The 25,036-nt window shown below is 40.9% G+C and overlaps 1 long non-coding RNA gene across 1 annotated transcript in view; it reads right to left on the bottom strand.

Moving 5' to 3' along the window:
- LOC308089742 overlaps positions 1 to 25,036 on the bottom strand; it is a 376,982-nt gene that overhangs the window by 332,245 nt on the left and 19,701 nt on the right. The window lies entirely within an intron of this gene.

A 25,036-nucleotide genomic window follows, 5' to 3' on the forward strand; every position in this document is an offset into this window, starting at 1 on the left:
TAGAAAATAGAAAATATTTTCAAATATTTAGTACTTTTACTTTTGGTACTTTAAGTACATTTTAATGCCAATACTTTTGTACTTTTACTCAAGTAAGTTTTTTATTCTGGACTTTTACTTGTAACAGAGTATTTTTATATTGCAGTATTGGTACTTTTACTTAAGTATGGAATTTGAGTACTTTTTCCACCACTGGGAGCATGTGGTGTCCATATTGAGCAGAGGGTGGGGGTGATCTACTGTATGGTGAACTATAGACCTAATAATAATGATAATTAATAGTAATAACCGTCATCATCATTATCACGTTTGATGCATAAAATACAGCTCAGGTTGCATTCCGGCAGCAGATAACACCATGTTGCATTCTGCAATCTAGACAGAGGACACTCTGTTATGTGAACTCAGTTGCAGTATGTGAACTGTTGTGAACCATGAGAGAACACTGTGTCGTAATTAGATGGTTGCGGTTTGTGGTGCCAAGGGGTGGTATTACACTTGTGTCTCCCGTAAATGACCGAGCTGTCATATACAGTCATTTCTAATATGATTTACATCTGTCTGCTACTAGGCATAATTTTACAATGTCCCCAAAATAAAAAAAATCACACCCTGTGTGAAGTGGGCGGTGTCTTGCTAGCTAATCACAATACTGAATGGAGTCAACCAATCATGTACAAAAAATAAATACAATTATTGAAAGAAACCATAACTTAAAAAAAACATGTTTTTTTTTAAGTTATGGTTTCTTATATAGGGCTATGCACATGTGTCATGTGACACTGGCCAATCACAGTCCTGAATAGACTGTGATTGGCCAATCACGGTGCAGGGTTAGGCGGGGTCCATTTTTGGCCAATCACAGCGCAGGATTTGTTGTACACATATCCAAACCTCACTTATAGGGGCGGTTTCACCGCCCAAAAATATATATAAATATATATATTATTTTAAAGCTAACATTTTAACATTATTTAATGATGTTCAAAAATATGACATGAAGATAAAACCTTTAACACAATAATGGCTTAAAACAAGAGTCCAGGTGTTGCGAAGGACCATGATATTTCCATATTCATGAGGAAAATAGGGTGACTATTGGAATGCCGAGTGGGCGTGTGCTATATGGAGGAGCCATGCTGGAAAATGTTTACGACAGTTCAGCGGTGGGGTGAATTCTTCTCAGGTTATTCCTGCCATATGAGAGCCTGTCTGCCAGGGATTGCATGAGAGACAACTATGAGACAACAGAGAGACAGAGTAGGGTTAAAGCTGCAATCCGGAACATAATGAATAAAACATTATTTTAATCAGTCTATATGGTAGTAAGTGCAATATTTACCCTGGCATAGCAGGGATTCTGTCTCGTAAGACTGGTAGAAGTGTGGTCTCCGGGTTCAAAGCCCTGTTAGGACATGGAAATTACAGATTGTTCCTTTAACCTTATGCAGTACCTGTCAGGAGGGATCTTTCAAAAGCACATAAGTGCAGGGAAGGTGAAATTATTGATTTATTATTTAGCTTTTTGCATGCTCTACAGTTACTTGTACAGAATAAAATATAGAACCAAATGGACCCGTAGTTAAATTCACTAAGGATTTTACTGTGTAGAGAGGTATGTTTTTTTTAATTTAGTATGATTACATAAATGCTGACTTGCGCTATTGACAAAAAAACAAACACAAAACAATAGCTTTCCTGAGAGATTTATTTCAACCATCCCTTCTGTTGTTGCAGGAACATTAGGCTTCATGTTGGTCTTTGATTGTACAAATTTAGAATCAATTTAGATCCACGACACACTTTCAGAGTTGCACGTGCTAGTATGGGTTTTATGACTCATTTCCAGTGACTCATGAATTCATGATTGCTGTTCAAGTCTGCACCTTGACGTGACAATGTGACGTAGGGCTGGGCAATATGAATAAGTAATTGCATAATTTTAAGCAAAATATGTATGTATGTTATATATAGGTGTTTATTCCTTTTTCTTAAAATGACAATATAAATGCTTCTGAAAGCTGGTATGGCAACTGCATAGCAGCAATTATGGTACTCTGAAATGTATTACTAGGAAATATGTAGTTGTACAGAGGTAGTTTAAGAACATTTATTGTGCTAAACTGCAATATAAGATTAAGATATAAAACCTTCCATCTCTTCATGAAATACAATAATATCAAGCTGCAGAAAGTGAAAATGAAACAAGACTTCAAGTACAAGAGAATAAACGGACAAAAACAATCAAGCTCTGCCGGTCTCAACAATCAAGTCTGCCAGCATGGTATGGTCAAAATCAATACTGTAGTGTAGGGCAAATTCATACTTTCTACCTTCTATACCAGTGGTTATCAAAGTGGGGTCCGGGGAGCTCCAGGGGTCCTCGAAAGGTTCCAAAGGGTCCCCAGCTAATACAAGTGTACATTGTGAATACAATGTATTGTTTTGTATTATAGCACAGTAGTTGAAAATAACAGATCTACAAGCTACAAGCTGTTCATGCATAATATTATATGGGACAGAACCGACTTCAAACTCGATGTGCGTATTAGCGAGGAGGACCCGAGGGCGTGACGCAAATCCCCATAGGAGTATGCTGATGACATCAATATGATGTCATAGACTGGCCTATAGACCCCATATTTGGGCATGCCTGACACAGAACTCCATATATGGGCATAAAAAGGACGCAGACCGGTCAAGTCTCTAACCAATATGCTATTCCTAGTTGATATACAGTACTGATAATGAAGTTGTATTTGCCAATGTATTCGACCAATTTAGACAGCTTTCATTCAGGTCAAACACAATAAGTTGAACAGCACTGTAGTGTACTCTATTGCATGTTGAGCCTTTCTTGGACAGCATAACTATCATTTAACTATTCACAATCATTTAAAATAATCTCATAACGAGGTTCGGAGAGACACGCTGGCACACTGGGAGAGTTCAGTAGCAATGATCATTTTGTATATAATTAAACGCATAATTAAACGCATAATTAATTCTGTGTAGTTGTTGCTGTGGCTCAAAGGAATGCCCAGCCAGTAGATGGCAATGAAATATTACATATAGAACCACCTGCTTGCATCTAAAAACATGTGTCAAAGCCAAGCAACTGCCTTAGTAATGTTAAAAATCCTAATTATAGTAGGCTAATAATGATACTATTGGCCATGCAGTTCAGTCTTATGTTTCTTTTGTTTAGATGTGAATAGCTGGATAAAAATGATAATAAATCAGATCTATATATTGTTTTAGTTTGCTACTATATGTATGCCAAACACTGTAGCACAAATGCAAAACGTTAAATAAAATTCAGGTTCAGGGTCCTCATACAAGTGTACATTTGTGAATACAATGTATTGTTTTGTATTATAGCACAATAGTACAGATGGTGTTATGACATTACAGGATGGAGTGCTGTTGCAGCTGTCTCTCTCTCTCCTGCAGCAGCCCGATTGTCCTCAACAGTAACCCTCGGCAATATTGGCAAATTGCCACCAACGTGTCAAGCTGTTGCCCCATTTGACTGCAACATGCTACGCTACGGTATGGTTCACAGTGTTTATGGCATTGATACTTTTTCATCAACATCAACAGACAACACAAACATCAGTGTGCAACATGAGACACAGGACAACAGCTCCAGCTCCAATGGAATGTTTTTTCAATAATCAGATTCAGGACATTTACTTATTTCACTTTTCAATAGAAAAGTGAAATGCCAACATTGAAAATTGACGTTGCTTGTTGATATCGATACAAAAACAGACACATGTATCAAGGCCTATATACCATCAGTCTATTTGACCCTGGGGGTCAATTTTATTTTTGATCACCTATTTGTTTATTATTTTATTACATTTACATAATTATATCATATGGACATATCAAGCTCAGCTTCTTCTCTGCGACTGTACAGTCCAGTCCATGCTGGACTCTGAAGCCTGCATGGGCGCTACACCAGAATGCTACGTGCAGTAGTAGACCATCAACCAGGATGACCATGTTAACAACAAGCATCTGTATGGTGGGGCACCAAGGGTGAGTGAGAAGGTCGCAGCTACTGTAGGAGAATAAGGCTGGCCGGTCACTGCCATAGACTCCCAGCTAGTATGCTTTTGCTGTGGGAACCAACAACGACCAGCATCAATCACAGATCTGTCCTACACTTACCTAAGTGAACGTACTAAAGAAAGATGCGGGGGCGGAAATGACTGGAACGAGCTAGCCAGATGTATAGAGGATCGAAATGACTGGGGGATGACCTAGAGAGATATTTGATCTTGGCATTCAGGCTATGCTACTCCCTGCTCACGTCAGAGTGGTGCAGACACGTTGCATACATCGCCCACGTAAATCTAAATAAATAAGTGCATCTGCTTGAACTATCTCGCAAGCTACATTTATTCATTAGGTTTGGGTGTTATGGACACAATCTAATATTTAGATGTTTTTGACCATATACAGTCGGCCTACCTCCATATTGATACTGTGATGATATTATTGTGCTTTGAGGATGATATTTAAAAAAAATCTAAATAGTGGAAATAGCAGATCTACAAGCACACAGCGTGTCACAATGCCACGTGTTGTGAGCTTATAGATCGGCTATTTGCCGAAATGTTTTGACACTTTTTGAAGGCATAAAATATATGGCTTAATTGACTGAAAGCAGGATAAAGACGGCTCTCGTGCCATATCACGATATTGATGTTCAAAATCCCAGACGACATCTAATGTTATATCAAGATATCAATATAACATTGATATATTGCCCATACATATTGCTTCATCAAGGGGCGAAACGTTGTTCACTTTTGGTTAAAAATAAAAAAAGATGGGAGAGCAGTGTATCGTGTGCGTACGTTCCTTTTTTCTTCACTTGATAATTCCAGCATTGTGTTTAACCCTTTAAGATCGGGAACGCATCTGTGTGTCATTTTAAGATGTCTTTTGGGCTATTAAAAAAATAGCAGATATACAAGCTCATAGCGCGGCACCGAGTGCCACGCTATGAGCTTGTAGATTTGCTATTTATTTATTTTTTATTGTGAAAATGTGTGCAAAATCTTTAAATATATTTTATTAAAATCTTAAAGCCAACATTTTTAACTCAAATCTTTGCTTCTCGGGGGGATTCTACAAATGTCTTCTAAATCCTAATTTTTTGAAAAAAACGTATGTTGCTATAAAACTCAAACTCTTTTCATGTCAAGGACCCCCGAAATTATATGTATTTGGCCGTGGACCCCCATCTCAAAATATTTTGTTCCAGGGACCCCCCCCCAGAAGCAAAGATTTGAGTTAAAAATGTATATATATATTCAAAGATTTGCACACATTTTCACGATTCTTTTAGCAACAGATCTACAAATAGCAGATCTACAAGCTCATAGCGCGGCACCGAGTGCCGCGCTATGAGCTTGTAGATCTGCTATTTTTGAATAGCCCAAAGAAATCTCAAAATGACACACGGATGCGTTCCCGGTCTTAAGGGGTTAAATAACTGTGGGGATGTGCATATCCTTTCAATGACAATTCTGCCCCTGTTTATTGTGGTGCTTGTCATCGCCATCCCCCCTGCTGTTGCCCTGGGGAGGGTGGAGACAGCCGCATGCATCCTCTGATACACATGGAGTCAACAGATGCTTCTCTACACTTGGCAATGAAGAGTTTTCCCTGCAGGAGAGAGTCTAAGGCACACAGAAGTTGACAATATTGTCCTCGGTTCCCTCCCCGCTAAACGTGTGCGCCGCTTTGACCAGTACGGGCCGCTAGTGCAACGACTATAGGACACAATCCCCGGCCGGCTTCCCACCCCTGAACACACACGTGTCGGGAATCGAATCCATACTCCCGGATGCTCAGATGTGTTCATGAATAATAAGGATTTATGTAATCCATTTTTTTTCTGTACCATCCCATTATTTAACCGTTTCCATTTTGGATCAATAAATATTCGTATTTATATTATTTTCTTCTTCTTTTTTTTACCACATCTGATCCTACTGTACCTTCCCTATGTGGTGGCGAACATTCAGACAAAATAGTGTTACATTACATCAGCTATTTTCAGTGAAGAGATTTGGTGTAGAAGGAAAAAAGGAGCGGACCAAGCATTCAACTAAACATATAGATCAACAAAGTAGGCCTATGTAGGGTTTAAATGGTGAACTTAAATGTCCCTTTTCAACTGAACAGTGCCTTTCTAAGACTCTGCTGTAGCCTAAGTTGTTTCTAATCAGTGACGCTCCTGATTTCGTGTATAGAGGGGCGGGTGTATAGAGGCGCAGAGAGACTGCGCCTGATCCCATTGGTTCACCGATCTGTCCGTCAACCCCCGCCCCGTTAACACAACATTACGAGCGACGCCCACTGCACTCTGGTTGGTTGGGGAAATGAACACTTCCTCATACCGGGTACACCGACGCGCTGGTCCAGGCTTTTATTTTTTAGCAAAACTAAACAATAAAAGCCTGGAGATCGAGGCTAGCTTTACTATAACACTACCATGATACTGCAGAAAAGGCCTCAACCCCTAACTAACCTAGGATCAGCTGAAGGACGGTATTAAATTCCACTCTCTTCTCAGTTATCACTCTGGTCTGGTGGGCCAACGATCATGAAGTCCCATGCCACAAATAGTAACTCTGACCCAGTCCCAAAGGCCATGATATTTGAAAGGCATGTCTCGGTTAATGTCAGCAAGAGCCGGCAGACAACAGCGGGGTCTCGCTACAATGTGAGCGGGACCACACCATACATATGGGGGAGGGCAGTGGTCTCTGTTCCTCTGCAGTTCGCGTGAGGGTTTATATACTGTATGCATTTCATTACCATGCCCTTATACTTTAAGGTTATGAATAGTCTGTTACCTTCAGATCAGAAACGTGACTAAGGGTTTCTGAAAGGGTAACTGTTCTCTTGAGTGTCTCTGCGCCTAGCTTTCTCAAATCAATTTTGACAGATTGAATAGTAGAGTTTTAACATTCCAGACCATTTCCCACGTCGCATTGCATCACGGGAAGAAAAGCAGAGAAAAAGGGAATCCGCTGTGAACCTTAACAGCAGTTTGGCTGGCAGCAGCAAAAAAAAAAGAAAAAAAATTACAGGGGGTACGTAAGGACAAAATACTTTGTTCAAATGACAGTCCGAGGACTCCATGACTTCTCAGAATTTATTATAGACTATCACTTCTACAACACCATTTGTAATCATCATGTGTGTCCTTTCGTCTCGTGTTCATTTGAAATTATATAGGAAATGACCTCATGAACAGAGTAAGCGTCAACCAACGGATGACAGAGATTGAAGCTGACATGCCCTCAGCTCTGAGCATTATGATGCACAATTTCAAATGATGTTCTTACATGTACATGTCTAGTAGTTGCTGATACACAACATGGCACATGTCCCAGAATACATCCTACTATGAAATAGAGTCAACTCAGTATGTCTGTCTGTTTGTCCTCAATCCGTTCTCATGCATTTTTCTCCTCAGTGGGTTGACCAATTGATCTGTCACTGCACTGATTTTTCACTTTTCCCAAATTTAAGCTGTTTCTTAGCATTTTGGCTATGGGTTCTGTAGTCGTGGTCCCATGACCTAGATGAACGGCTATATGGCGTGGTTTTATTGGTTGGGGTAACAACATGACCAATCGGTGGAAGGTTACATTATGGTTACGTGGCCGTTCTCATTGCATCTTTCTCCCCAGTGGACTGACCGTCTGAAATGACACGTGGGCATCAAGCTATTTCACCTTCGGTGGTCGTAATACATTATAATCTCAATAGAAGTCAATGAGGTTTTGGGTGAATTCTACACATGATTTTATTACCTTTTTAAACTTTTTCATAAACACTTTATGTTTTCAAACGCTAGTTTAAGGTCTTTTTTAATTATCCAATAATCTTTTTTTTTTTTTAATTAATGATAAAGTAGGGTATGTTTCTAGGCTTTCTACTGGTTCTACCGAGTGAAAACCTGCCCTTGTTGCAACCAACAGTATTAATTGTCTCCGCCAGGCCGAAAGGCATGGCGAGAGAGTATGTTTTACCCCCTGTCCGTCCGTCCGTGTGTCCGTATGGCGTAACGTTGTCCATATTCTTTTACGGTCTATAGTGGGCATTAGCGACAAAGGTGATTTTTCACTTTTCCCAAATTTTAGCTATAAAAGGGATGTTTCACTTTCAAACATGTTTGGGGTAATTTTAACGTCTACTCAGACTTTTGTGAGGACCCCATACAGTTTTGAAGTTGCTTGATTCAGTATTTAGATATTTGATATTCATTTGATCAGACACGCCCCCTTCCTATATAAACCCATTTTAACTTCAAACTCCATTTTAACCATGTTAGAGTCATTGAAAACACCCGTCCTTGGTTCTGGTGACTGATATCGTCCTTCTAATGCGTGAAGGTTCCGTGCTTTTTTTTTTCAAATCATACGCTTGGCTTTCATGTCTCTTTGCCACAAAATTGGGGCACAGCTGGTAAAGTCTCATAATACATGTTTGACCTTTGCAGGGACTCGCAGCAATGAGTCACTTTCAGACCACAAAATATATTACACTGTGCTGTAACAAAAAAACTCTCAGTCTGCTAATATTGTGATGAACAGTGGGCTCAAAGGATCACGGCAACATTTTGCAATAGGAACCCTCTTTTATTTGTGGTGGCAGCACGGCGGGACACGACAGCACGCCACACACCATGCCACGCCACACCATACCATATCACACCATTACCTCTATCACAAACTACATTACTCACAGTTAAAGACGGGGTGCCGTGATTTTCAGTGATCCCCCCCCCCCTAAAACATGATCATCAGGTATTATGGTTATACTAGGGGGAAGATTTTTTTTCAAAAAAGTGTACAGAAAGTGTTAAAATTATGTTTTTATGTGGACACGCCTCCGGTTCATTAAGTATACCTGGTTCTCACCTTAGCACCTCCCACCTGAATCAGTCCCTCCGCCTCCTCCTACAAGACCACCTACCTGTCCTAGTCCCTCCTCCTCCTCATGCCCACACCTGTTGTGTTATGATAATGAGGGGGAGGGTATATTTCTACTGCGTCATTAAAGTGCTGTTTTTCTATTGGCACGTTTGACCCTCAAGGTTTCAGCCTCCAGGAAGAAACTCAAAATAGTCAGAGAAGACATAAAACACCATAAAAACACTACCAGGGGGCTTAATGAAGTTCTATCAACCTCATAGACACATGAAAAAACAGAAAAAGTGCAAAAGCATGGCACCACCTCTTTAACACAAATATCCCCAAACACAAGCCTCATAGCAAATAATAACACAATAATGCGTTCATTCTATTACAAACACATTGTAGAATGAACCAGTCCAGTGACTTTCCAATTCCCACTGGTTCACCCACGGCCTCATGAGTGTAGAAGTGTCCCTTAGCAAGATGGGTGCTGTGTTAACCCATTAAGACCGGGAACGCATCTGTGTGTCATTTTAAGATTTCTTTGGCTATTCAAAAATAGCAGATCTACAAGCTTGTAGATCTGCTATTTTTGAAAAATCGTGAACATTTGTGCAAATCTTTCAATATATATATATATATATATATATATATTTTTTTTAAGCGAACATTTGTAACTCAAATCTTTGCTTCTGGGGGGTCCCTGGAACAAAATATTTTGAGAGGGGGGTCCGCGACCAAGTGCATATCATTTTGGGGGTCATTGACATGAAAAAAGTTTGAGAACCACTGATATAGCAACAGAAGACATTTGTAGAATAGGCCTCAGGTCTTAATGGGTTAATAGAGCCCATTGCACCTAATAGTTATGATGGGTAAATGCAGAGGACACATTTCACATTATTATTATTATGTACTGTCACAAATACCCCAACAACTATTAGCAACAACTAATAGAACGATAGGACACAGACACACCCTGTTGGAGGCATACTGGGAAGTCCCCCAGGATGCTACAATATGAATGCCTAACCAATTTGTAAGCACAAATATTATAGTACTTTTAATACTTTTGTTTTACAACTATGATGTACATCTCATGAAACGATAAGCTAAAGCTGTCTTATACTCAGTGGTGGAAAAAGTACTCAAAAGTTTTACTTAAGTGAAAGTATCAATACTGCAATGTAGAAGTACTCTGTTACAAATGAAAGTCCAGAATTCAAAATTTACTTGAATAAAAGTACAAAAGTATTGGTATCAAAATGTACTTAAAGTATCAAAAGTAAAAGTACTAAAATGTTTGAAAATAGCAGATCTACAAGCCCACAACGCGTCGCGATGCGACACGTTGTGAGCTTGTAGATCGGCAATTTTAAATAGCCTAGGTATAAAATAGAGCTAAAGTGGTTAATGTATGTTTTATAATGTCATAATCTATATCTGCAACTAGTAACTAAAGTTTTCAAATAATTGTAGTGGAGTAAAAGTACAATATTTGCCTCTGAGATGTAGTGGAGTAGAAGTAAAAGTATTGGATATTGGAAATACTCAAGTAAAGTACAAATACCTCAAAATTGTACTTAACTACAGTACTTAAGTAAATGTACTTAGTTACTTTCCACCACTGCTTATACTTAGCAGTCAAACAAATAACAAAAAAAGCTAAATAGAGGATGCTACAGTAGTTTTCTGAATGATTAAGAGCTTGCATTACTTGAAGCAATATGTGGCAAGTAAAACTGTTCTGTTAGAGTATAGGCTGTAAACAGTCTACTTGTAATCCCTGGGATCCTTATCTTGTCATGTAATGCCGGTGTCTACATTTATTTTCACCAGGTTGCCAAACCTGGTCTACATCTACACTCGTTAGTAGTCACTTTGTTCCTCATTGGCTGGTCCTTTTGTCCTTTTGCGTGACATTTTCCTCATTGGCTGGTCATTTAGCCAATGAGGGCTCAATGTCCTCTCAGAATATGGGATCTAAAGACCTCTCAGAATATGGGATCTAAAGACGACCCACAATACTGTGTTCGGCCACTGTATTTATCTCTATGGTCTGTGGCGCTGTTGCGTGAAAAAAACAGTGTGGTCGTCGCCACCAAACAAACTATTGACTTGACTCCTCACAAACACAGCGCCGCCTCCAACAGCGACCCAGAAAAAACAAGACAACGCACACAAGCCCTTACTGAGGCACACGAACTGATTTAGCTCTGTTCATAAACGATTTACTATTTACTGCCATTTTGGCCGTTTTTGCTTGTCCACGAGCGAAAGGGTACAGGACCACGGGTCCATTGGGTTCCTTGCGGGGACGCTGGAGAGAGCAACCTGGTATAATATGACTGAGTCATATCTTGTTTTATTTTATTTTATTTCGACTCATGTTTGCATTTTAATCAGCATATTACAAAACACAGTACAGTCATGCTTCTTCGTGTCAGGAATATCGCAGAGATCTGCCCCATCTTTTCATTTCAAGACACAGGGAAAGTTATTCATATTTCTGACCTCCAGTTTAGATTATTGCGATGGTCTTTCTACTTGCGTGAATCATCTTTAAATCGACTACAGCTTCTGTCGTTCTCTAATTCCTTATTTAACCAGCATAAATCACATTGAGATCTCCATCTCATTTTCAAGCGGGCCCTGGGGCCTTTTCAGCAATGCCCAGCATCACGCTCACACACTTACCAATGGTGGACGGTAACAAAGTACTTTTTCTTAATAGAAACTCCTCATATACCTACATCGGACCATAAAATACAAACAAAGTACTTACTTGTGTACCATACAGTAGTAAATTGTTTGAGTATCTGTACTTTACTTGAGTATTTGTATTTTTGGATAGTTATTACATTAACTCCACTACATGTCAAAGATAAATATTGTACTTTTGACTCCCTTCTAGGAAGGGCAAAAGTACATCATGAACTAGAAAGAGTGCTCCTCGGAGCACAGGTCTCCGCCAGGTCAGGTACGGTTAGTGTGGGCCGGCAATGTTCGGAATTCAAACTCACGTATTAGTTTGTATTGGCCACTGGCCAGTGTGCTCAGTGCTATATATCCGAACGCACCCAAGAGTGACGTGGCCGTGGTCGGCACGCCCCCCCCCATAACCCCCCCCCCCTCCCATAATTTTTATATAGGATATAATATAGGATAGTGAAAATAGCCAATCCACAAGCTCATTGCTCATTTATAGATTTTGCTGGCAGTAAATCAAATCCAGAGCATCATTACTGGAGTGGTTCTTCACTCTGGTCATGGGAACTTTTGATTACTGTTAGTATCCTTGTTTACTGGTGTGCTAATTAATTGTGTTCACCTTGCTCACAAAGTGTAATGAATTAACCCCCCATTAACACATTGAATGCCAGAGTTATTTCAGATTTTTTAGCTGTTTTATGCCAGAGATTTTTCATTGAGAAAAAAAAAGTACTCAGGAGCCGAGATACAGAATTTTTAAGTTTTAAGTTAACAAGGAAGTGGATGGGAGTTTAAATCTTCAAAAAATCATATCTCCTTGGTCTTTGGGTCAAATTTAAAAAATATATGTTTTTTTTTTGTTTGTTTTTTAAAACGCATATATGCGTTCTTGGCACTCAAGTGATGGATTCAAAAGAACGCAAAGAACGCATATATGCGTTCTTGGCACTCAATGTGAGACACTACAATCATCAGTACTCCAGAGTCAGAGTAAGATGTTTCTTCAAATCTCTAAAGCGGTGATTCTCAACCTTTTTCATTTCAAGGACCCCCTGTTTGAGTTGCACTATAGGCCACGGACCCCAATTTTGATACACTCTTTATCTCTTGGATAAATTCACCGTAAATCAGGGGTCTTCAACAGGGGGTCCGGGACCCCTAGGGGGTCCTCAGAGTTACTACAGGGGGTCCGCCAAATCTTTGTGTGATATGATTAAATGTTTTACCTTAACCACCCTAGCGTCCCAATTCTTTGGAGAACTTTTGCCAAAAATAGCAGATCTACAAGCTCACAACGCCTCGCGCTGCGAGGCGTTGTGAGCTTGTAGATCTGCTATTTTTGGCAAAGAGGTGTTTGGTGTAGGGTGAAAAAAGAGCAGACCAAGTAAGCAAAACAAGTTGAATCTGAAACACAATTTTATACCAATATAGAGGGGGTCCCTGCTTCATCTCTCTCTCAGCTAGGGGGTCCTTGGCCTGAAAACGTGGAAGACCCCTGCCGTAAACTCTTCCTCAGTGTTCTGAGAGGGTACAAATGGAACCATTATAAGCCTTTTGTGGACCCCAGACCCCACATTAAGAAAAACAGTCGCATTAAAGCTGCCAAAATGACAGGGATCTGCCTGCAGGCTCTGCTATGTGAAACTGTTGGCATAGCAACAACAGTGGCATCTTGTGGTCAAAACCTTTTGTCAAAACAATCAGCACCTTAAACTACTTTTAGAAGGAAATCAACATTATTCCAAACGGTTTAAAATGCTTATAATTATCAACAATATGTTGACAGAAACAGATGAAGACGTGACTAAATTAAAAATGAATTAAAAAAGGTGCTAAGAGAAAGACCTGAACATTTACACCTACTGGATCATTAGTCAATATTACCTATTAGAGTAACGCTACTTGCATACATACTGTACAACAAGGTCAAACATTATACATATGAGCTAATTACAGCTTAGACACCGTTCTCTTCCATCTCTACAAGACGATAGGTATTCTGAGCTACATGTCAACTTACATATTGGACTGCAAATTCTTCTTAAAACTGCAATCCACGTAACGTTCATGTCCGACCCGGGATTTGAACCCAGGTCCCCTGCGCAAGCATTGACATTTTTACCGTCGAGCTATAATGGAGAGCTTGCTTGGGACGATGAGATAAACTCCTTTTAATGTCATGCAATACCTCTTGTAGTGGTCCTACCCGACCACACTATCTAAACGTCTCAGTAGAAGTGCAGGGAGACAAAATACAACCACCAGAATCAGAATCAGTTTTATTGTCACATCACAGGTTTACAAGGTAAAAAAGTGGGTGAAATTCTTTTTTGTACATCGTTCCCATCGCAACGTTAGTTTCCATAGAAAGAAGAGGGGGGGGGGGAGAAGAATAGGGTGGGGGGCAAGTGGGAAGGAGATCAAAACAAGAGAGCAACAGAAGGCCAGACAAGTTATCTACATATTTACAAATTACCTGAGATAATAAAAAAACTAAAAAAAAACTAAACTAAGGTGCCTGAGCATAGCAGCAATGTATTGTATACTGTGCATGTTATACTTATACTGTGCATGATAGACAATGGACGTTAAGGTGCTTAGAGGAAAAGGAGCACAATAAAAAAGTCAGTGCGTTATACAAGGGATTAAGGTGCAAAAGGTCAGTGCGTGTCCACCTAGAGTGGACTGACCCTAGTATAATCCGCAAGTAGCTCCATGAGGGAGTGCAACAAAAAGTCATTTGTACCTGGTGTGGTCCACAGGTGTGTCCGAGGGGGGGCTAAAGTCCAAGTCATTGTCCCTGGTATAATCCACAGGTGTGTTCAGGAAGAGCCAGAAAAGTCTGCGCCGCCTGTTGTCAGGCTGCTGAACAAGGCCTATGCCTCACCGCAGTTGTTGTTACTTATATTGTATTAACTCTTACCTTACAGATTGGTTATTCACACAAAAATAGTTATGGATTGCAGCTTTAAATAAGCTATAAACCAATGTGTCTTTGAGGAACTCGACCGGGGATCCTCAGAAAGAAGTGTAGTATTCAACCCATTTCATGCAAATGTTTGCTTTGGCTTTTGGTTTAATTATACTTAAAGGACAACTTTGTTTTTTTACAACAAGGGTTATTTTATTAGTTTGTAATGATAATAATTAAAAGATGAGTGTTAAAAAAAAAATCATGTATTGCTTTCTATCTATTTTTGTGATTTTTAACTGGGGGGGGGGCGGGGCATTTGGTCCATCGGTAAATAAATAGTCATGAACGCAGCCTCCGATTTCCGTGAAACTTTGTACGCACATCCCCATTAGGCCAAGGAAAAAATGCCACCCTACATTTTTTAAATCAGCCTCATGGTGGCGCTGTAACAGGCAGATTCACGTTTTGGCCTATAAATCTTGGACTGTATTGGCCTAGGACCTTCTAGCTGTGAGGCAACAGCGCTACCGACGGTGCCACCATGCCCCCGTAATTATACTGAGTTAACAGTGAGGACCACATGACAGACTGTATAGTAGCACAACCCGATTCAACACACAGTAATGTTGTCAGCTCGGGATCAGCATGTTTGAGCTAAAGACCACAGAATTAGCAATTCTGAGATTCAGAATTAGCAAATGAAAATTGCCGATCTACAAGCTCAACAACATGTCGCAATGCGTTGTGTGATGAGCTTACAGTAGATCCGCTATTTTCATATTTTTTTATGTGGCCCATAATGAATGTTGAAAGTAGTTAAGTCTGTAAAAAAAAATCAAAAAATTGCCAAAATGGCAGATACAGGTACAAGCTCACAATGCATCGTAATGCGACGCTTTGTGAGCTTGTAGATCTGTTATTTTTGCGTGACACTTTTCAACGACAACGTATAAAATAGGGCTTCAGTTGTTAAGCAAACTCATCGATTCTGTCAATTATTAAAACAAATTTCAAAAAGAACTTCTCATTTATTCGATTGAGCGGAAAAACAACTAAGGATGAACGTATAGCGAGTCAGTTTGGAAGAAGATAGTTGATAGTTGCAGCCCTACTAGTGTGTGTCCATCAACGACTATATGTATGTCCTGATTTGACTGTGCAACACTCTGAAGCTATCTTGCTCACTCCTTGTTACTGCAAATTGGAAAAAGCATCAACTAAATGCCTGTAATAAATGTTGCTTACTTGGCAATTGTGTGCCCTCTGGCAAGAATACATCAGAAACTATATTCTCTCCCTCAAAAAATAGCCTGGGGCTGAAAAGAAGTCTTTGCTTACAGGACCCCCTCCGTCCCCCAGGAACCATCATCCTGCAAGTGTCAAGAAAGCAGACACTGTCTCAGTATTTATGTCCAGACTTAACTTAAGTCCAGAGGGTTTTAACATTGTGCCCTATGGGCACCATTCACTATTTCTAATTGCAAATACGGATCAGGAATAGTACTGTGGCAGAGGATGCAATGTGTATTTTCCATCTCGGAGTGCACAATTTGAAATGCAATACTTTAGTGAAACTGGGGTTTCGCCCGGGGGGAAGGAGTGCATCCTGGGGTGTATATTTTAACTGTGGAGAGGTGAATGAATAAATGAATGAATGAATGGCAACATTTGGTGTTCTACCGTCCTACCATCTACCACGTAGAACATTTTGGATTGTTCACTGTAGAATATTGTATTTATAGACAATAAACTGCACCAGCTGCATAAACTTGTGTGTGTGTGCATTAAAGCCGTTCTTCCCAATGCTCTGCAGCATGATGGTTGAAGGCTGGATTGATAACTCAAGACCTCTGAGGGTTAAGGGTCCGCTCCGCACCAAGACACACTACTGTTTTGTTTGTCTGTTTGTTTTGTGCCTTTATTTATGATGACATTGTCAAAAAACTCAAGGATACCCTGACATAAGGTGTTATGATTTCTGGAGTGAGTTTCCATTAGATAAAGAATCTGTCAATTGCTAGGCTAACAACAAAGGTTAATGCAATTATTCTGCCATTTCTAAGGTGAAATTATGGACTTGGTTCAACATGTTCAACCATATAGCCCATACGCCATCTAATTCTGAAGCAGGTAGAGTACATTCATAGCGGATACAGAGATACAGTGTACTGAAATGCAGGAAACGCTGCAGTAAGAATGTGACAATGAGATATACAGTACTGTAATGTATACCGTAGGAGGTTTGCCTGAGCTAAACGGCATGCTAAACAGGGAATTCAAACAGATAGCTCAAAGGCAATCCTCAGCTCTGTGCTAAATACTTCCAGCACAGGCTTCTGTAGACATTTAACGTCTTGAGGAAGTGTGAATTAGGTTTTTTGAGGACATGCCTGTGCCCAGACATACAGTAAGCAATTTGTTTGAACTGCAGGAGACTGTCATTGCGACAGGACTGCACGGCAGAGATGTTAGACAACTAGAAATCTTCGCTGAGCTGAGAAGTTTGGCTGTGGGTGGGGTGCTTTTTTTAAAATATAGATTTGCTGTCTTTTGCCTGACACAATCTTCTCACATAAAAAAGTAAAATTTTATAATGAGCATTTAAACCGAAACCTTTCTCTTTTTGTTAAATAATTCAAAGACCCACAGACCTCATTTTATGTTCTATCGTTGAACCATTGAAAAAGTGAAATTCTCATGCCTATTTAATTCGCCGTTTGAAAGGGTTGAATGGCTTCATTTTGTTATCCTGTTATCATTGATAGATGTAGGTTACATTTTAATTGAAACAAATTATTTCATGCACCCTGGGATGGCACTCCATCCAACCTTCTGCATAAAAGGTCTAGGAAATAATGGTACAGTGTGAGATATTAAAACGATGCCAGAGACACAGCGAAAATAGCAGAACATTCATAAAGGTATAAAAAGCTGTGTGTGTGTGTGTGAGAGAGAGAGAGAGAGAGAGAGAGAGAGGGGGGGGTGCAGCTGGTTCTCAATGTGGGGTCGGGGGACCCCAGGGGGTTCGGGGGGTGGGCTGACTTTAGGAACCAAAATGGTCCAGCTATGAGAATGTATTGTAGAAAATGTGTGTCACAATACATTCTCAGGGCTATTCACCTGTAACATTTAATGTAGAACCAAATGGACCCTTTGGTTCCTTTTGTAGCCCGAGTTGAATTGAAGATGGAGGGGGAGGGGGGGGGGGGTCATGGAGATAAAATTGGGGTCCTTGAAATTTAAATGATTCAGAATGCCTCGATCAATTATAAAAGGTGTGTGTGTGTGTGTGTGTGTGTGTGTGTGTGTGTGTGTGTGTGTGTGTGTGTGTGTGTGTGTGTGTGTGTGTGTGTGTGTGTGTGTGTGTGTGTGTGTGTGTGTGTGTGTGTGTGTGTGTGTGTGGGTGGTGGGGGGGGCGTGCGTGTGCACTTATGTGTGTGTGTGTGTGTGTGAGGTACTTAATCCTCCATGGCAACGCTAATGTTAGTTTGACAGTGAGTAAACATGATTGGTCAACTGGCTGCTGACCGCGCCCTCAACCCATCCAGGCTGTACTACCTACCCAACTATTAGCAGCAAAGTGTCGAGGGACCGATGGGGTCTGATGATGCTCCTTCTCGGTGCGGTGGTCGGTGGAGGAGGAAGGTCTAAGGAGGGTTTTTTTGGGGAGGAGGAGGCTTGGATCACCCTCGCCTTATCGGGCGCTATAGCTGTCTCTATCTGAAGATCGGGGCTATCTTTGTGTGAAGACAGAGGTCGTGTTATTCCTCATCTGCCGCATCCATCTCTGCTGCTCAGTTTAGGATCCCCCCCACCCCCCACCACCATCACACCCCTCTTCTGCTTCTTCTCCTCTCTCCCCTCCTCTCTCTACAACACACACCGTCAAGCCTGGGATGATAAAAGCTCGCCGTATCCATGTGTCGGATCGCCGGATTGCACAGGTAATGATCTAACCGCCTCGCAACACCACCTCCTCGATCGCACACGGGAGAAAAGATGACCTCGGGGATCCGTTAGGGGGAAAAGGGATCGAGTCTTAAACAGACCGCAAAGATTTGAGTTACACATGTTCGCTTTTAAATTATATATATATCACATTTTCCACGATTTTCCCCAAAAATAGCAGATATACAAGCTCATAGCGCGGCACTATGAGCTTGTAGATCTGCTATTTTTTTTTAATTGAGATCTGCTGCAGACACATAAAACGATCAAAACGTGGATGTATTCTTGTCAATGTCAGACTGTATAGTGGGATCTGCCTGTATCCCCCCCCCAAAAAAAAATCAGGGATGTTGTGGCTGCTCACCAATTATTGATGATAGGTAGGCTACTTGTTCTCTGTCGGGTGGACGGTGGAATGTTTATTTGTTATTTGTTTTAAGAAAAAGATCCATTCACTATAGGGATCGTGTGCTATAGTGAATACCTTTTCTTTGTTATCATTGTTTAGACTGGCAGTTAAGGTGGGCTAGGCAGGGGAGACAGATGGAGTCTACTGTCTACAGCAGCGGATCAGGTCCCTTAATAATTGTGTGGCCGGAAGACGTGCCTGAGGTTCGGCTATACAGCTCATACAGTTACAGTGGCTTTTCTTTTCTTTCAAATGAACCAAAGCGAATGAATGATGAACGAACAGTGTTTAAATGCCGTTTAGCAAGCTCAATATGTGGCGATTAATCAATGAGTGGTTTATTACACAGCCAGTTCTCTCCATTTAGGAGAAGTCGTATTTGCTTCGTTTTTGATGACAAATTTTAAACTAAAACGTACTGAATCCCCAATCGGCAGTTGATGATGTTGATGACGGGTTGATGCTGAGAGAATAGCCCGCCTATAAAGCCAATCAAAGACATTGTAGTCCTCGGGATTGTTTTGTGGTAATTCAAGATTGGATTGATTGATTCCCATGGAGATTTTGAATGTACCGTGCCGTGCCCCATTGCTCATAATAGCTTGTCCCGTATATAGCCCTCTATTTGGCGATTTGCACCAGCAGTATTCACAAAAAACAAAACAAAACCAATGCATTTTTTTGTTTGTTTGCTCCTGAGATCACTGTGAATTCTCTTTAAACAACAACAGAACAAGTGGGACTACAGGATCTTTTCCAGCTTACATACTGCTCTTCAATACATATTCAGCACCACACACATGTGGAGAGCTGCAGCACATAGCCATGTCTCAGATCCATTGCACATGCTCTTCATGCCATGTCTCCAGTGGTTCTCAAAGTGGATTGCAGGGACTCTGTGTTCCTTTTAAGGGGGTCTAAATTGACCCTTACAAGTCTGTAACTCTGACAGCGTACAAATGGAACCAAATGGACCCTAACGGGTCCATTTGGTTCCATTTGTATACTGTCAGAGTTAAGGGCAGACCTTGAAATGTAAAAGTTTGAGAACCATTGCCATAGGGGGCAGCTGGCAGACAGACCCCTGTGCAATGCTACTTGTTTTCTTCACTCAACCAATTGGCTTGAGGACTACAATGGTGCCTCTCAGTATGAAAGAGACAGAAGCATGAACAATGACAAACTCTTGCAGCGTTAGTGCAAGTGTTTGTCATGCAAGCCTTTTGTGTGTGCAGCTCCGAATATACTGTAGTGCAGGTCTCTGCTGGCCATGGGCTACGAGACAACGAGCCCATCTTGTTGTAATATTTGCTCTTGTTTTCTCCTCTATTCTCTTGGCAATTGAATTCATTTGCCCCACGTGGTGTTCTTGCCTTGTTTAATTTGCATTGGTAAATCCCTGGTGAGTCTCATACATTTTTTTGTTCCAGCTTTACCAGGCTTGTCCTGTGACAATATGGGCCATTTTCCGGGTCGTGCACATAATCAATGCACCTAATATTTTGGTAGTGCTTCTACTGGTCTTCATAATTAACATGCTTTTTTTTACCATTTGCATAACATCTTCTTTGTTAATTAACAGCTGTTTGGGTATAGGAGTCTGTGTGTGTGTATAGGCATTTAAAAGACTATTATAACGGTAACAGTGAAAATATCACAGCTGTGAAACATGCACCTTTGTTCAAATTCAGCATAATTGTGCAATGCTTGCTTTTCCATGGTGTAAGCACATGGTTTTGCTGTAATCACAGTTTTTATATGATCAGATTGCCAACAAAGGAACCGCGCAAAGAACATCAGTCGTTTGCTGTATTTAGAATGTGCACTCTCACTGGCGTTCTTACTTGGAGCAACAGTTATGTGATTTTTATATTAGCATGGCGGAAGCTGAGGAACTTAACAGTGTGGAGGAGAGCCAAGAAAAGAAAACAATGTTGGTGGTGGTGGGTGGGGGGTGCTTGCAGAAACAGCCAAGGCAAATTTGAAACGGTGTGGGTGTGTGTGTGTGTGTGTGTGTGTTTGTGTACAGTTAGACCTATGTCAAATCTCAATTACTTAGACATGCGGCAGAGGCTGTAGACTGGGTTTATAGATATTGTGTGGCATTGTGAGTCGTGTGTCGCTTCCTCTCCATCATGCCACCATCATCAAGGTCGTTTGTTCCCACACACTGAGGGGTGGTGGCTCTCTGGCCTTTTTACCACTTCTGGCGCCTGGCAGAGGGAACGGGGGGCCCGCGGACCACTGCTGCTTCTAATCAGGGCTGACGCATGACTCAGTTGCATTCCAGCTGCACAGCCCGGGAAAAAAAAATTGTGTTCCTGCGTGATGATGATGTTGAAAGTGGGATGGAGGGGGGGGGGGGGGGGGGGCGGTGTGTGTGTGTGTGTGTGTGGGGGGGGGTCATTGTTAAGATCTATGTTTCTATATTTGACCAGCTTGGCTTATTATTATTTTTATTTATTTGTGTGTGGGCGTGTGTGTGTGCGTGTGCGTGTGCGTGTGCGTGTGCGTGTGTGTGTGTGTATGTGTGTGTGTGTGTGTGTGTGTGTGTGTGTGTGTGTGTGTGTGTGTGTGTGTGCCAGCTCTGTTTGTGCTACGTTTATGAACTGAAATTAATTGCTGGGTGCTACAGGCTGCCTATAAGACCTGAGGCGATTCTTAAAAATGTTTTCTAAATCCTTTTTTTTTTTTCAAGATTTTTCAAAAATAGCAGATCTACAAGCTCATAGCGCGGCACTCGGTGCCGCGCTATGAGCTTGTATATCTGCTATTTTTTAATAGCCAAAGAAATCTAAAGGTGACACAGATGCGTTCCAGGTCTTAATGGGTTAAGTTCTCAGCCTGTGCATCAATGTGCACACAATGGATCTAAGAGTCTTAAGACGTATTCCAGCAGGGACTGAGTATTATCGTCCGAGTTTTTGACACTGGTATAGCCCCCCCGCTGGTAGTTAAGCTACCGTCTGGGTCATGGTGACACTATGTAGAGGAATAGCGAGTCGGATAGGTTCACATGAAGTGTGTGATTACATTATTACAGGGCAGGCACCGGGAGCACCTGAGAAAAAAAAAACACCACCACACCATTTACAGAGGACACATGCATGATTGAAGGGGTTGATTGATGTTTTCTATAGAATTGTGAAATAAGGGTCAGTAAAATTGTCCATCATTCTCTCAGTACGAGTCAAGTGAAATGGGAATGTTAAAGAAGGCTGTAATTTTCTGCAAATAGAATCCTCCCCGGGATGCCTCATCTCTGTGGGAGCTGTGATACATGGAGATGTGATGATCACCATGTCTGTAATAACCTAGCGACTGTATGCGTCATTAAGCCCATATACTGTAATGCTGTTTGAACATGCACTTTCTCTCTTCTCTTTGTGCTGGAACTTGTGTGAGCAGTTATGAACAACCAAAAAAACATGCAATTTGGTTAGATGAGAGAGATTTGGTTCGGGCTGTACAAAATAAGATACTTTAGCTATAGGCTAATTGTTGTTCAAAGTGATGGTGAGACAGGGGCGCAGCCATGGGTGGGCCTGGGTGGGCCGTGGCCCACCCACATAGAAAGCTGGCCCACCCAATCGATTTTGCTAAAAATAAATACTTTTGGAAATGTATTTTCTTATTTTTTTTATAATTATTTTTTTGATAAAAAATCGGTAAAATCAGGCAAAAATAAGAATTAAATAACATAACCCTACCCTAACCCTAACCCTAAAACCGAAATAAAGTAACAAAAAAACACCCCAAAACGCCCAATATCCGCCCAATAACCGCAAATTTCGCACGCACGGGTCAAATTTTCACGCGCTGTGCTGCCCAGCCTATACTAGCGTTCTGGCTGCGCCACTGTGGTGAGATCAGAAAGTGTTTCAAGAGCGGTAGCGTAAAAGTTCTACCGCACGTCACTATTCTTACACAGGCAGTGGTGGAAAAAGTACTCAAATGTTTGACTTACTGTAGGTAAAAGTTTCAAATACTGCAATGTAGAGGTACTCCGTTACAAGTAAAAGTCCGGAATGAAAAATGTACTTGAGTAAAAGTACAGAAGTATTGGTATCAGAATGTACTTAAAGTACCAAAAGTAAAAGTACTAAAATGTTTGAAAATAGCAGATCTACAAGACTCACAACGCGTCGCGATGCGACGCGTTGTGAGCTTGTAGATCGGCTATTTTCAAATAGCCTAGGTATAAAATAGGGCTGAAGTGGTTAATGTATGTTTTATAATGTAATCATTTATATCTGCAAAGTAACTAGTAACTAAAGTTTTAAAATAATTGCAGTGGAGTAAAAGTACAATATTTGCCTCTGAGATGTAGTGGAGTAGAAGTAAAAGTACTGAACACTGGAAATACTCTGGTAAAGTAAAAATACATTAAAACAATTAAGTACAGTACTTGAGTAAATGTACTTAGTTACTTTCCACCACTGTACACAGTTATAAGACATATACTGTACAGGTATTTGGGGCGTGGCCAAGTATTGCCATTGTATTAGGAGGTGCAAACAACACATCCATTGAGTTTGTGACACAGATCGTATACAGTCAGTGATATCTTTTTTTATGGCGTAGCACAAAACTAAGTATTGTATTTGCAGTGCAGGCAACTGCAATAGGGAAAATGACAAATGACAAACACAAAATATTTGTTTGTCATGCTTCCGAGCCACAAAAAGTAGTACCTTTTGTTTGCACCTCAAACACACTCATGTAGCCTACTGTTGATTCCCTTCCCGGGTTCACACAGGGCATGACATCACTTAGTTAAAAGAATGTTTCTATTGTTTATTTAGTGTTTTCGTGTTGAGAGCATGTTCTCTACAGTCAAATGGATTTAACTCAAGAGTGTGCACAATTGTGTCCATTTGGTTACATTTGTGCACTCTGAGTTTAATTAACACTGGGGGTTTAGAGGATTTTGGTTGTGGGATGCTTGAAATGTATGGTTGAAACCCGCCTAACTTTCCTGTGATAATAATAACCAAGCCACGTATCTAGTACGTAGGTGCTCACCTCACCCTAAATAGAACAGGGAATAGTTACATCTGGTGTACCACATACTGATACTGTGTGTGCATTGCTAAAGGAAAACACCACTCATTTTAGATAGAGAAATTGTAATTTAATCTTACAATAAATGCACGTCCGTCTGTCTGTAGTTCACGTATCTTGAGAATCATTCGACCGACCGACTTCGTTGCCGACGACCGATGGACATTTATATTCCCGGCATCGAGTTGGTCGGATAGGTGGTTCTCCAGAACCGCCGATCTGACCGATATGCCCCTATATAGGCGATCGGGTATATACCGTATGGAGATCGGGTTGTCCGGAACCACAGAACCGACGGCTATGCCCATAGAACTCGGTGCACGCATCGCATCGTGCGCAGCGCCCGGCATGGAGTCGTTTGGATATTTGGTCGTCCAGAAACGCCAATCCCACTGATATGCCCATAGGCATATATCCAGTTGTCCAGAACCGCCGATCCACCCAATATGCCCATATATAGGCATAAATATATGGCCATATACTGATGGATACAACAGGTACTCTGGCAATAAGTACACTGTGTGTGGGGGGCATGCATTCCCTGTGTGCATCGTTCCCGAGTCGGCCGGGCACCGGTCTAGTTCTCCCAAAGCTACTAGGCTAGTTACTAGAGAATGAAGGCTAAAATCGATGATGCAATCATACAGTTAAGCCTGCAAATGCTATTTTGGTGGACAGCCAGTTTGTTTGTTTGAGATTCTATACCCAATTGTAGCAAATTTTGTTCTCTTTTATGAATCAGAAAATGTTACCTTACATAGAACAAGCCACACATTAGGCCTGTACCCGTCCTGAAACTTTCAGTATTCATGTTCTTCTAGACCACATGAATAACAATAATAGTGTATACATTATACATTAATCCCTTTAATAATGCATTTACCGGTACATAGTAATGTCGTATCTCTCAGGCTGCTGTGGTACCTATATTTAAATTCTGTGTACACGCACTGTACACTACAGAGTACATTGCATAGACGGCACACTGAAATGCATTTCAACGTACTGTACAACATGTGTTGTTTATGAATAATT

This window comes from Gymnoscopelus braueri (genome assembly GCF_963280865.1).
Source record: "Gymnoscopelus braueri genome assembly, chromosome: 8".
Lineage (NCBI taxonomy): Eukaryota > Metazoa > Chordata > Actinopteri > Myctophiformes > Myctophidae > Gymnoscopelus > Gymnoscopelus braueri.